The sequence below is a fragment of the Pteropus vampyrus genome, unplaced genomic scaffold, assembly GCF_000151845.1.
Source record: "Pteropus vampyrus isolate Shadow unplaced genomic scaffold, Pvam_2.0 Scaffold32, whole genome shotgun sequence".
Classification (NCBI taxonomy): Eukaryota; Metazoa; Chordata; class Mammalia; order Chiroptera; family Pteropodidae; genus Pteropus; species Pteropus vampyrus.
In genome coordinates this window covers 170101-183791 of record NW_011888813.1, presented here as the reverse complement: position 1 = coordinate 183791, position 13691 = coordinate 170101, and the positions used below count along the sequence as shown (strand labels likewise).

The following is a 13691-nucleotide window of genomic DNA, read 5'->3' as shown; positions in this document are numbered from 1 at the left end:
TTTGTGGGTGGATTTCTTGAGTTGGGCTGGGAGCTGTGGTTCTTGAGCTTTAGGAGCTCCAGGGTTCTGCATATTTCTAGGGTACTTGGTCACTTGGTAGGGCTTCCCCTAGTGGATGATTTCCCATGGGATTCCAATGACAAGAGGGATGACATTGGCTGACGCTGAGACTCAAGTCTGAACAGCCCCCACTGTTCCCTCCCTAGAGAAAGGCTGAGGCTTCCTATCAGGGTCCCCTTGGGAAAATGCCTGCTGTGGACAAAGGAAGATGACAGAATAACAACCATAATTAACAGGGATCGAACGCTTCCTCTGAAGAGCTTTCCACGGATTATTTCATTTCAGCCTGAGAGCAGCTCTATGAGGTAAGTGCTATTGGTATCATCTTTCTCATTTTAGAGATGATGTAATGAGTCTCAGAGAGTTTGTACAAGTTGCCCAAGGTCACCGAGCTGGCAAAGATACAGGGCTGAATTCACACTCAGATCAGCCTTTGCTCTGAACTGCTCTCTCTAGCAGCTGATGGCTAGGCATGAAGGTCACTTGACCTGAGGTCTGGTGTTTGGACTCCAGTCCTGACTTTGCACTGTGTCATGTAGCAATTTGGAGCAAGTACACCTGTTTATTCATCGATTCATAGAATATTGATCAAGTGCCTTCTCTGCAAGGGCTGGGGACACTGTGAAGTGATGTCTTACATGAAGAGCTCACATGTGGCTATGGAAAGAGACATATCAGTACATCATCTGGGATATAGAGGGACAGGTGCTTTATGGAGCAGGAAGGGGTGACGATGCTCATCTGGTCAGAGTAGGGGGCCTGGGAAGAAGATATAGCCTTTGTGCCAAACCTTGAAAGATAAAAGCATTTGCCAAGGTTCTCCAGGCAGAAAGACTGTGAGAGCAAAGGCATGAGATGTCCAGAGTGTCTCAGGAATTTCAGGTTGTCTCTATAGTTAGAATAAAATTCCATAAGATGTGAGCCTTGGACGACCTACATGAGAACCAGTAGGGTGTATGCAATGGAGTGTTTGTTAGAATGCGGATTCCAAGCTCTACCTCAGACTCACTGAACCAGAAACTTTAGCTGTTGGGGCCCAGAAATCTGCATTTCAACCAGGGCCTCAGAGGACTCTGATGTGCCCTGAAGTTTGGTATAGATGAGGAGAAGCAGGGCAGCGACCAGTTCTGGATTTATAACAAGTTGGCAAACTTTCTGTAAAGGGCCAGAGAGTAAACATTTAAGGCTCTGTGGGCTAAGAGGGAAGCTGAGGATACTATGTAGGTGCGTATATAACCGTTTAAAAATATAGAAGCAGGTGGTGGGTGGGCTTGGCCCACCTTCGTTTGACCTTTTTCTGCTGGTTCCTGTTTTAGAAAGTTAACCAGCAGCTACAGGGAGAAGGACTGGAGTGGGTGGAAGTGAGGAAAGGGCTAATGCCATGTCCAGGGAGGGCAACAAGGTCTAAGTTAGAGCCAGGGGGTGCCCAGGGGGACAGAGAATGTTCAGAGATATGTCGTTGGCAGAGAGGACAAGACTGGCCTAGAGCTTGGACAGGAAGGGTGGGCAGAACAAGGAGTCAAGGATAATTAAACTGTTTGGTTCATGCTCTCGGGTAGATGGGGATGTGATTAGCTTACGATATATAATAACATATATGTAAACACGGTCAGATGCTGAGCAGAAGTCCCATTGATTGAGGACTGAAAAGGGTCACTGCATTTTGTCATTTGAAGGTAATCAATGACCTTTGTGGGAATGGTTTTAGGAAAGAAGTGGGAGCCAGATGTCAGTGGGCTCCAGAGCAATGGGAAGACAGGAAATGGAATAGGTCAACCGATTGTGTCCCCAAGTTCTGGCCTGGCAAGTCCACTGAGTGCTTTTCTCAAGGACAGAGCTTGGGGAATGCACGGTCTCACTCCAGCCCTAGGACCCCAGCCCCATGCAATCCTGCCCAGGACTAGGACAACTCACACAGGGGCTCCTTGGTGTTTGTGTGGGGGGACTGCTCTTCTCACCATGTAGGTCCTCAGCTCCTTCAAGACTTGTGATTGTTCGTGCCTATCTGTGGAGGGGGGTGAACTGTCCTTTCTCAGGAAGTGTATCCTTCTAGTACCTTGGAGACAGACAAATGACTATACCCCGCCCTTAGAAGTAGATGACTTCATAGATAGAGGTTAGCAAGCAGCCTTTCTGTAGTTTCTGTACTCCAGCAAGTAACAGTGATGTGGGGGAAAGTGACTGTCGTTAGGGTCCTAGCTCTGCTCCTAGCAGCTTTTGCTTCTGTCAGTTTAACCTGTCTGAGACTGAATTTCCTTCTTAGGAATGTGAGGGATTGGATGAGATGATTTCACAGGTACATTCCAGGTGTGAAATCCTATTTCTCAGGATGCCTGGGCAGATGTCTTAAGTGGGTACAAGCATCTGACATCTCTAATATCTTGTTCAGAGGTCTCCCGAGGCTCTGGCCCAGGTGTGTTCTGGGGCTCTGCAAAGCGGGCATGCCTGCCTGCACCCCGTCCCCCGAGGCTTTGTCCTCCTGAGTTCACCTCCCTGTAATCCGCCACAAGAGCTCCCTAAACTCATCCTTCCCTGTTTCATGTCAAAATTTTCTTTGATAACTGGGGAAATGAGAAAATTAAAGACACTGTGATGGTTTCTTTTAAAGCTAAAAAATTTTTTTTTTTAATGTAAAGAACCGTTCTTTATTCAGAGGGCATTTTTCTGTCCACAATTTTTTAATTGTTAAGATGCCTTTTCTTCTATGAAATCATGGTGATGGTGCATGGTAATTTCTCCTACTGACCTTGCTTAGGAAAATAAATTTTGACAACACCTGTATGGATGGGTGCCCTCCCTGATTTTTGGACATATCTTATTGATCCATGAAACCAAAAGTCTCTAAGCTGGAGTTTCGTCACCAAATGGGTATAAATAACGGGATGTACTTGGGCAGGATTGTTATGTAGATTAATGGAGATACTGCAGGCAGGCCCGATGTCTGAGATGTACTAAATACCCTTATTATCCATTAGCCTCCCACGTTGACCCCTACCTTTTTTACCTTCCTCACACAATCAGCAGACCTTCTCTTGAGCATTCAGAGAAGGACAGGCAGCCAGAACCTCACAAATATCCTCTCCTCAAGATCATCTGGGTCTGTTACCCTTTCTCCTACCTGCTCTCTGGAATCCCTCCTATTTAGCAGTTAAAAAGCTTAGGAAATACACACGACCATTCATGCATCCTTTCATCCTTTCATTCCTTTGTTTGTTAATTTCACACCCCTTTCTGTGTATCTAGCATGTGCTAGAATTGGGATGGAATACAAAGCTTGCATTTTGCTTAGAAGGCAGACATGTGAGCCAACAGAAACTATATGGTGAGGCCAGTGCTCTATTAAAGGCAGATGCAAAGCAGTAGAATGAGATAGATTACAGCACCCTGGATTTTACTGCCTATGGGCACTAGCTTTAATCCTGAGCTTCCCAGCAACCATGGTGAAAAGGAAAACACATTGCTCTTGTCTAATATGGTGTTTCCCAAACTTCTGTTATTCCTGAACAACTGCCATGTTGCCTTTTCTATGGATCTACCCAAATTGTTACTTACTCGATATTTAAAAAAACCAATACCATGATTTCATTTAATTAAATTAAAAAGAAAGCTTGATATTTTCACAAACAGAAAACTGCCATTGCTAACCACAGTCCAAGGGTAAACACATACGTAAATACATAATCATTAAAAGAAAGAATTGTCTGTTAATATCATTTAAAATAATCTAAAATTATTCTATGCCACTTACAATATGCCAGCTACACTGGGGTAATAAAACGACATGCATCAGGTCACTTGAAGTCAAACTTCTTTTCTGGCATAAAATTCAAGAAAATATTTATTGCAAAAGACATTCATTCGAATGGATGTTTCTTATGAGCCTTATGAAAGTTAAGGGCATAACATTAAAGTTCAGTACACTGAATACTTTTCTGTGGGGAGCCAAGTGAGTAGCAAGAGAAGCATGCTGTTTCTGATGATCTAACTCAGGAGCCCGCAAAATTTTTCTGTTAAAGGGCTATGTGATGAAGAGTTTAGGCTTTGCGGACCATGTGATCTCCGTTGCAACTACTCTATTCTTACTTTATCACAAGAAGCCACAGACGTGTAAACAAGTGGGAGTGGCTGTATTTCAATAAAACTTATTAAAGGATGATGAAATTTGAATTTAATATAACTTTCTCACCTTACAAAATATTCTCTTTTGGATTTTCCTGCAACCATTTAAAAATGTAAAAACCACTTTTAGCTTGTGGGCTTTACAAAAACAGGGAGTGAGCTGGATTTGGCCCATGGGTGATAGTTTGCTGACTCCTGATCTCATTGAACCCTCAACCAGGGCATAGAGAACACAGTAGAGTGAAGAACTGATAGTCTGTTCATTGTTTTCCTGTGCTAGACCCATTGCAGAAGGGCTTCGCAGACCAGCAGCAAGGTCATATAAGGGGATGACAGCAGAATTAGGACTAGACCCCAAATTTTCCAGTTTCAATTTTGGTCTCTTCTTTCTAAATGCTGCCTCCTTGGAGGGCAAAAGCAGTTACTCTGTGCCAGGCCTGATGTGGGTTTCTTTGTAAATAAAACCTCACTGAATCTTCCCAATAGCCGTTGTGTGATATTATGATTCCATTTCTTAGAGACAGAGGTTTAGAAAGGTTAGAAATTAACTGCTCGGTCATGGAACCAGAATTCACACCCGGGTCTGTCTGATTCCAAGGACTTGTGTTCTGCATTATAATTTTGTAGTTCCTTCCTATATCTTTGGGCATGTTTGAACAGTGGCTTTGGCAAGGATTACCTTGACTTTAGTAAAGAATCTTTTGCCCATCCTTTTTCACACACCCAAGCGTTATCCCCCACAAGACTGTTCTTTAATTATAAGTGACTGGTTCGTGGGGGCAGAAAACATGGCCCCCAATTTTCAGGAGAAAATAAGCTCAGTGATGGATGGGGAGGGTGACAGAGAGCACATAGGGGAGTTTTGTTTTTTTTTTCTGAATTCTTTTTAAAAACAATTTTATTGAGATATAATTAGCATACAAAAATGGCTAAAATTTAAAGTGTACAATTTGATGTTTCACCATATTTATACACCCATAAAACAATCACCACAATCAAGATAATGAACATATCCATTGTCTCCTTCACCAAAGTTTCCTTATGTCCTTTTGTAATCACTCCCTCCCATCCCTCTCCTCCTTACCCCATCTCTGGGTATGCACTGATCTGCTTTTTGTCACTATAGTTTGCATTTTCTAGAATTCTATATAAATCGAATCATGCAGTACATATATTTTTTGTCTTACTCTTTTACTCAGAATGATTGTCTTGCGATTCATTGTAATTTATATAAAAAGTCCATTCCTTTTCATTGCTGAGTAGTATTCCATTGCATGGATATACCAGTTTGTTTCTCCATTTACCTGTTGATGACATTTGGGTTATTTCTAGTCTTTGGTTATTTTAAATAAAGCTCCTATGATCATTCATGAACAAGTCTTTGTATGAACATATGTTTTCATTTCTCTTGTGTAAATATCTAAGAATAGAATGGTTAGATCATATGTTAGCTATATGGTTTTTTGTTTGGTTGGCTTTTATTTTAGAAACTGCCAAACTGTTTTCCAACCTGGTTGAGAGTTACATTTGCTCTACATTTTTGCCATTTGATATGGTCATTCCTTTAAAATTAGATATTCTAATAGGTGTATGGTTTTAACTTACGTTTTCCTAATAACTAGTGATAGCTTAGGCTTTGTATTTTCCTAATGACTAATAATAGTTTAGGCTTCATTAATTATCATTAGTGACTAATGATAGTTTGGTTTTCAACTAAAGATAGTTGAACAACTTTTCGTGTGCTTAATTTGCCATTCGTATATCTTTTTTAAAATTAATTAATTCATTTTTAATTCTTCAATGTCACCACGTATTTGACCACTTTTACCCCATCTACCTCCCTCTACCCCCCCACCCCCGCCACCCTACCCTCTGGTAACCACTAGTTTATGGTCCATGTCTATGAGTCTCTGTTTGTTTATCCTGTTCGTTTGTTGCTTTTAGGTTTATATACCACATATAAGTGATATCATGTGGTTTTCAACTTTTTCTGTCTGGCTTATTTTGCTTAGCATGATTATCTCAAGGTCCATCCATGTTGTCGCAAATGACAGTATTTCATCTCTTCTTATGGCTGAGTAATATTCCATTGTATAAATGTACCACAGTTTATTTATTCAATTGTATATCTTCTTTGTTTAAGTGTCTGTTCAAAACTTTTGCTCATTTTTTTTATTGGGCTTTTTTTTATTATTGCATTCTGAAAGATCTTTATTCTGAATATGTGTTCTTTTTCAGATATATGATTACAAATATATCTGGGGTAAAAGGGGTCCATTTCTCTTAACAATGTCTTTCAAAGAACAGAAGTTTTTAATTTTGACAAAGTCAGGCTTATTATTATTTTTTTTATGGATCATGCTTTTGGTGACTTATCAAAAAAAAAAAATCTTTACTGACCTAAGATTACAGAGGTTTTTCACATATGTTTTCTTTCAGGAATTTTATAGATGGGTTTTATATTTAGGTCTCTGATCTATTTTGAGTTAATTTTTTTATATGATGTGAGATATGGATTGGAGTTCAATTTTTCCCATACGAATATTCAATTGTTCCAGCACCATTTGTTGAAAAGACTATATTCTCTCCACTAAATTGCATTTACACCTTTTTAAAAAATCAGCTGTTCACATGTGCGGATCTATTTATGGATTTTTTATTCTGTTTCATTGACCTATTTGTCTGTATTAATGCCAATATCACACTGTCTTGATTAATGTAGCTTTATGATGAGTCTAGAAATCAGATAGTATTAGTCCTCCAACTTTGTTCTTCTGAAAGATTTTCCTTCTCTCTCATCAGAAAACAAAGCTAGAGTGGGTGTGGAGAGTTCTGGTTCTCGTTCTTGCCTGGTCAATGACTTACAGAATCTCACCACAGACCCCTTGTTCTGCTTCATCCTCCAATCTCAGGTTAATGCGAGCGAGGCTTCCTCTAGACGTATTGAAGTCCTGCTTTGTTCTTTCCCTTTCTTAATGCCCTTCATACTAGTAAATAGTTCATCAGTGTTGTCTTACTTTCCAGATGAGAAAGAGACTCTGTCTTTGTTATTCAACTTTTTAATTCCTGGAACTGAGCACTTACCACATAGAAGATATTTAGTGAATGTGTGAATGAATGAATCGAAGATGTAAGGTATCTACATAAAAAATTATACCTAGGAGATGCTCAAAGTATGGCCAATAGGAGGAAGGAAGGAAGGAAGGAAGGAAGGAAGGAAGGAAGGAAGAAGGAAGAAGGGAAGGCAGGCAGGCTTCTGTATTCTGTAGCTTTGGGAGCTCTAAGACTCAAAATAATGATATGGCCACACAGATACCAACCACTGCCCTCTATGTCCTTCATAAACTCCCATTCCAAACAGCACCGAGTCCTAAACTTGGGCGTGCATCCCAACCACTAAGGGAGATTTAAAGACAACTTTCCAGGTTCTACTTCTGGTCTACAATAATCAGAATATGTGAGTTTGGAGCAAACTTGGAAATCTGGATTAAAAAAAAAAAATCCAGGTCATTCTGATGCAACCCATCCTCGTAGGGCTTTTGAAAACTTCGCATTTACAGTGACCTGGGTGTACACATTCCTTGTGAAGCAATAGCCATATGTGGCTAGTGGCTTTCATATTGGACAGTGTAGAATTCTAGACTTTCCCTCTCCTACAGCTGTACTGTCCAAATACAGTAGACATTAGCTACATATGACTATTTAAATTTAAATCTAAATTAATTAAAATTAAGTAAAGTTAAAAATTCAGTTCTTTAATCACACTAGCCGCATTTCAAGTGTTCAATAGCCACATATGGTTAATGGCTGCTATACTGGGCAACATAGACATAAGTATTTTCATCACCCAAGAAAGTTCCATTGGACAGTGTTATTTTCGAGGGAATTACTCCTCTTCTATTCTCAGTCTACATGCTTTGGTGGAATTGGCTCTATCCACAGCTCCATTGGTGACATGTCACCTAGAACTGGCCCTTCATGGTATTGCATGTGACTCAAGTCATAATCAGAACAAATATTGGGACTTTTATTTAAATGAACACCAAAGGCATTCTCTTTCCCACTGATGTGAGCCTGAGTATAGAGCAGTTTAGGCTGGAGCTGTTGGCAGTCATTTTGTTCTGCCACAGAACCAGAGGATGAAGCCAACAGAGAGAAAGCAGAGCTGAAAAATTGTATCTTGATACTTTTTGAATTCTTAGATAGAAGCTGTGCTTAAAGAGAGAGTTTTCAATTCATTGAGCCAAAAAATTCCCTCGCTTTTTTTGTTTAAGCCATTTTTTTCTACTTTCAGCAAAGAATGATTATTAAATACCTAGAGTGACCATTGTAAGTTACTTCTTCTCTAGCCCTCAGTTTCCCCATCTGTAAAGTGAAGAGGCTGAAATAATTTCTTCAATTTGAGCTTGTATTGACAAGTGTTTGTGCTTAGTACAGAATGATGATTTATTATAAATATATAGCTTACATAAACCTAACTATAATATACTCTGAGAAGGGCTTATGATTGATATGGATTGAGTGCTCTTGGGCCACAGAGAATGTGTTTAATTTGGTCCCAGAGAAAACTTCACTGAGGAGGTGACATGGGGACTGGGTCTTGAAAAATGGGTGGGATCTTTCCTAGCGGAAAAATCAGAAGAGGGCATTTTAGTTTAAAAAAAATGAGTATGAGCAATACTCCAAATTAAGAAAGCTCATGGTATGTTTGGGAAATAGTAGTTCACTATGCCCAGAGCTTAAAATATGAAAAGGGATGGGCTACAGACTCAGAGAGGTTGATGGGACCTAATTGCCATGGCCTTGAATGCTATGCTAGGAATTCTGGGCTTTCTCTTGCAGGAGAAGTAAAAACGGGGGATATAATGATCAGACTCGCATTTGGAAAGATCACACCTGTGAGGAGGGAAGACAGATTGCTGAGGGGGAGATGCTGGAGGCAGAAAGACCATTTGGGAAATTATTGCAGTCGTGAAGGTGAAAAATGATAAGGCTAACCCATACGCTCAAGAGTAACTTGCAAAGTATTATGTGCTGGGTATACTGAACTGGTAGGTGCTCAAAAAACACTTGTGGAATAAACATTGCTGAGTGCTGGGGAACATACTGGAAGGATGGACTGATTGATCATCCGAAGGTTATGAGTCAGGTGATGTTCAAGTGAAAGAGAGTAAAGAAGGGAGTTGGTAGAGATGTCAAACCCGTACAGAGGTCCAATTATGACACTAGAGACCTTTGCAAGAGTGATCTTGATGGAGAGAGGCAGGGTTGGAAACTGAATTGCAGTGCCTCGAATAGTGAAAAGAAGCGAATATGTAATTGCTTCTCAAAGGAGATCAGGAGCTGAGAAAAGTTGAGAGCGGTGGCTGGGTGGGGAACGTGCGAGAATGAAACTGTTGGCTGTCTTCGAGTTCCGTTGCCTCATTTCTTGCTCCCTCACAGAACCCCAGTTTTGTTAAGGTTTCCACCCTACCATGATGAAACCCTTTGACTCAGAGTCCCAGGGATGGACACTGATTAATCTAAACCAAGCGCGGTAATCCCATTCCTCTTTGTCATTGATGGGCACAAGAATATAAGCGTAAGTCCATCAGTGCAGGGCATTCCTTTGGCAATGGTTATTTGTTATCCAGGGATGGGCACTTGACTTTATGGCCCAATTGAACTGATCAAGGTGTGGCCATGGCTGCTAGTGGCAACCATATAACTACCATGAGAGAAATCATTCTGAAGACAGGAAAACCAAACTCTAATTATAACGGCACCTGGAGACTGCCCTATGTCCAGGCTTCTCATTAATGTGAGACAGTAAATTTAATGATTGTTTAAACCATTTTAGTTAGGTTTTCTATTACATGCAGTTGAAAGCATCATTGATGGATTTTATTTTATTTTAAGGGTGGAAGATAGTGCAGGGTTAAGAGAGGAAGTTCAAAGAAGAGAAATAAATTAGAAGAGAAAGAAACAAGACAGAAAGGAGTGAATTGATGGATCAAATTCCCAGGAGAAGTAGGAATAATTGTGTTCAAGACCATTGGTGAAAGAGTTGGCTTGGAAAGAAATAAGCAAACTTCTTCCTCATGTACAGAAGGGAAAGAAGTATAAGAATAGTAGTAAATTTGGAGGTGAAGGCAAATTGACAGAGTGATCTCTAAGGATCCTTGGAACTCTCTTGCCTGTAACTACTTCCCCTCTAGTCAAAGAGGTGAGTGCCATCACATGTTAAAATAAGACACACTGGGTGGTACAAGCAGAGAAGTCTCACTTCCCGCTTGAGTAATCAGAAGCATCTCCATAGAGAAAAAGGAATCTGAGTCAGCCAGGATGGATTTAGTTGAGGTAGAGAGTAAAGAAGTAGAGTGTAGGCACCATATTTCCATTTCTGTTACCTCATTTAAATGCCGCAGCCCTAAGAAATGTATTGAAAGAACAGGGAGAGACCAGTTTGGCTGCATTAGGGAATGAAGATGGGGAGAGTCAGGTTGGGATCAGATTCTAGAGGGCCTTACAAGTTCAGAAGGTTCTTCTGAACTTATTGAGCCTATTTTTCTATGTGTGTTGTAACTCGGTTGTCCCATCCCTTTTCTATTGCAGCTTCTATGAAGTTTATGTTTGTTTGGGCCCAGTACAGAAATATAATTTGACCTTTCCTTAAATCAACACATCATTGACATATTAAATTAGTCACTATTCTTTCTTCATCACTCTGAGACAGAATGTAGAGTTCCTCACTATCCAAACCTACCCAGTTCCCAAATCCATAAAGTGAGATTTTACCTGGTAAGGGGTGCTGAATTATCCAAAGCTAATTGGTTCCTGTGTTTTGGATAACAAATACCAAGAGTTCTGATCGTAAGGGATATTAACTCTATTTAAAATTTTGTTTTGGATTTTATTTAATTCCTGAGTTCAAATAGCAAGTATTTCAATATCAAAGAATACCTGTAATACTATTTGACACCAAAATGATTGTTTCACTGGAATAAGAAATCCCAATGCTGAGCCCAAATCATCTGTCAGATGTCAGATATCCTGCACTGGAGAGCCACCGTTCTCTTTTGAATGGACTTCCTGCCGTGCAACTCGGAGCCACAGGCCTGTGGTGGACTCTGCTGCAGCCTGGGATGACAAGAAGAAAAAGGAGCACCTGGGGGCATTGTGGGTATTCCTTGTTACTTGGAGTTAGGGGCAGTGAAAATCCCATTGGCTTAGGGGTTAGGAGACCTGGTTCTAGAAGTCCCAGATAAGTCACTTTACCTTGTTGGATATGGATAACCTTGCATAGGGGCCAACAACCGAAGGGTGCTCAAGTAATGCTGGCAAAACCTCACTGATCTTTAAAATCATACCTGATGGTCTATGGCCATGCCACCCTGAACTTGCCTGATCTTGTCTGATCTCAGAAGCTAAGCAAGGTTGGGCCCGGTTAGTACTTGGATGGGAGACCACTTAGGAAGACCAGGTGCTATAGGCATAAAAAACAAACAAACCATACCTGATCTAGAAAATCATATGGTTGGTAGAACCATATATGTGAAAATAGGGTTAGAATTAAAAGTCACTTTAGAATCTCAAGGTATTATCATAGTCATAGCAGGAAAAGAAGGAAGGACTTTTACTGGGGTCTGCTGTGGACCTGGCACCTCACTAGATAGATATTTTCGCATAGCCTCTCTCTGAATTCTTATAGCAGTTAGAATTCCAACTCAGGAATATTATTCCCATTTTTATAGGTAGGTTCACTGGGTCTCGGAGAGGTAAAATAACTCCCCCCATTCTCATACTCTGCGAGAGACAGAGCTGGCATGAGTCCTTCTGCCTTAGGAAAAGCAGCTATTTCTAAGAGCCTGGCCTCAGGAGGGAGAAGATGTAGGTAGCAGGGAGAGCTAACGCCCAGGTGGGGCCGCCGAGAATTCTGAAGCTGGGGAGGCTAAGAAGAAGCTGGATAGGCCCCAGAAAAGCATGGAGACTAGTTAGAATTACCTGAGATGGGCACGAACACTGCACTTGTTCCCAAATACAATTTCTCCAAGCCATCTTATCCTCTCCTCAGGCCGAGGCTGGACTGGGCTGGACTGGGCTGGACCGGGCGGGCCGCGGGCTCCCTGCCTCCCTCACCTCTGGATTCACCCCACACCTTGGTGCTTATGATGCCTCCTCTTGCTTTTACTTCTGCCGAGTTCTGCCATTTAAACTCCCCTAATTTAATAGGTTTGTCTCATTATTTTGATTAATCATATTAACTCATGTTAATTAAGAGAGAGATTTAAGCAATGACAGAGGTTAATGGAATCAGCCTGTGTTCTTCTCTGGCTTTTGTTGGGGGCCCTGACAGGCATGAGGGAAGAAGAGGGAAAAATGGGACATGGAACGTCAGCAGGGCCAAGCCTGGGACAAGCCAGGGAGTCTCAAAGAGAGGAGAAAGATATCGAGGAAACGATCAGTTACCAATCAGAGTTTCCTGCTAATTGAATGTCTGATTTTATTAATGATGGAATTTATAAAGGTCCTTAAGAAAAGAAAAGAATTTAGTCAGTTCAGCAGTTAACTGTGAAAATTAATGCAGAGGATATAAGTTAAAATGGCCATTTTATTTGTCTTCCTTTCTTCCCCCTAGTGTAAGCGATGAAATTGGGCACATCGCCTCAAAGGTCTTTTCCATTTCTGGGCTCCTTAGTTGGCGCCGAAGAAGCAGATGGATGGGCCCAGTGCCTCAACTTGGTGCTGTTAGGGACAATAAATGCATCTACTTTATTCTAGACTCTGTGCTAAGCAACTTAAATGCACCTTTCCATTTATTCCTTGTAACAGCGCTGTGAAGTCCCCTTTTATAGAGGAGAAAGCTGAGGCTCAGAGATGTTCAGTCACTTGCCCAACGTTTCACAGCTTGAGAGTCATGGATTTAGGATTCTGGCCAGGCCCCTGACTCCCATGCCAGTCAGGTTCAGAGGAGCATGAGCCGTTTTCCTCACAATTTAATGGTACAGCTACAGGGAGGAAGCTTTGGGATCAGGGGTCACCTCTGTCTGATCACCATGACTTTAGTTCTAGGGAGGAGCTGTGACATCCTGACACTGGCCCCACTGGAAAGGATCTTCACGAGGAGAAAATGGGAGAGAGTCGAGGCAGAGGTAGGGTGCACAGTTCTCGGCTGAGAGAGGTTTCCCAAGAGAGCTTCGTCTCAGCGGACAAGTGATTCTCTTCTCATCTTCCAAAATGTCGCAGGGCTGAGAAGACCTAGTATTATGGGTTGAAGTGTGTCCCCCAGAAAGTTAGGTTGAGGTTTTAACCCCTGGAACCTGTGAATATGACCTCATTCGGAGGCTAGGTCTTTGTGGATGTAATTAAGTTGAGGTCGTACTGAATTAGGGTGAGCCCTAATCCAATATGACCAATGTCTTTATAAGAAGAGGAAAAGCACAGATACATGGGGAAGAAGGCCACGCGAAGCCAGAGGCAGAGGTTGCAGAGATGCTGCCACAGGCCAAGGAATGCCTGGAGTTACAAAAAGC

The 13691-nt window shown here is 41.4% G+C and overlaps 1 pseudogene; it reads left to right on the top strand.

Annotated features, from left to right (window-relative positions):
- Positions 1-11534: 11534 nt before the first annotated feature.
- Positions 11535-11653, top strand: LOC111737918 (annotated as a pseudogene).
- The last annotated feature ends 2038 nt before the right edge of the window (positions 11654-13691 follow it).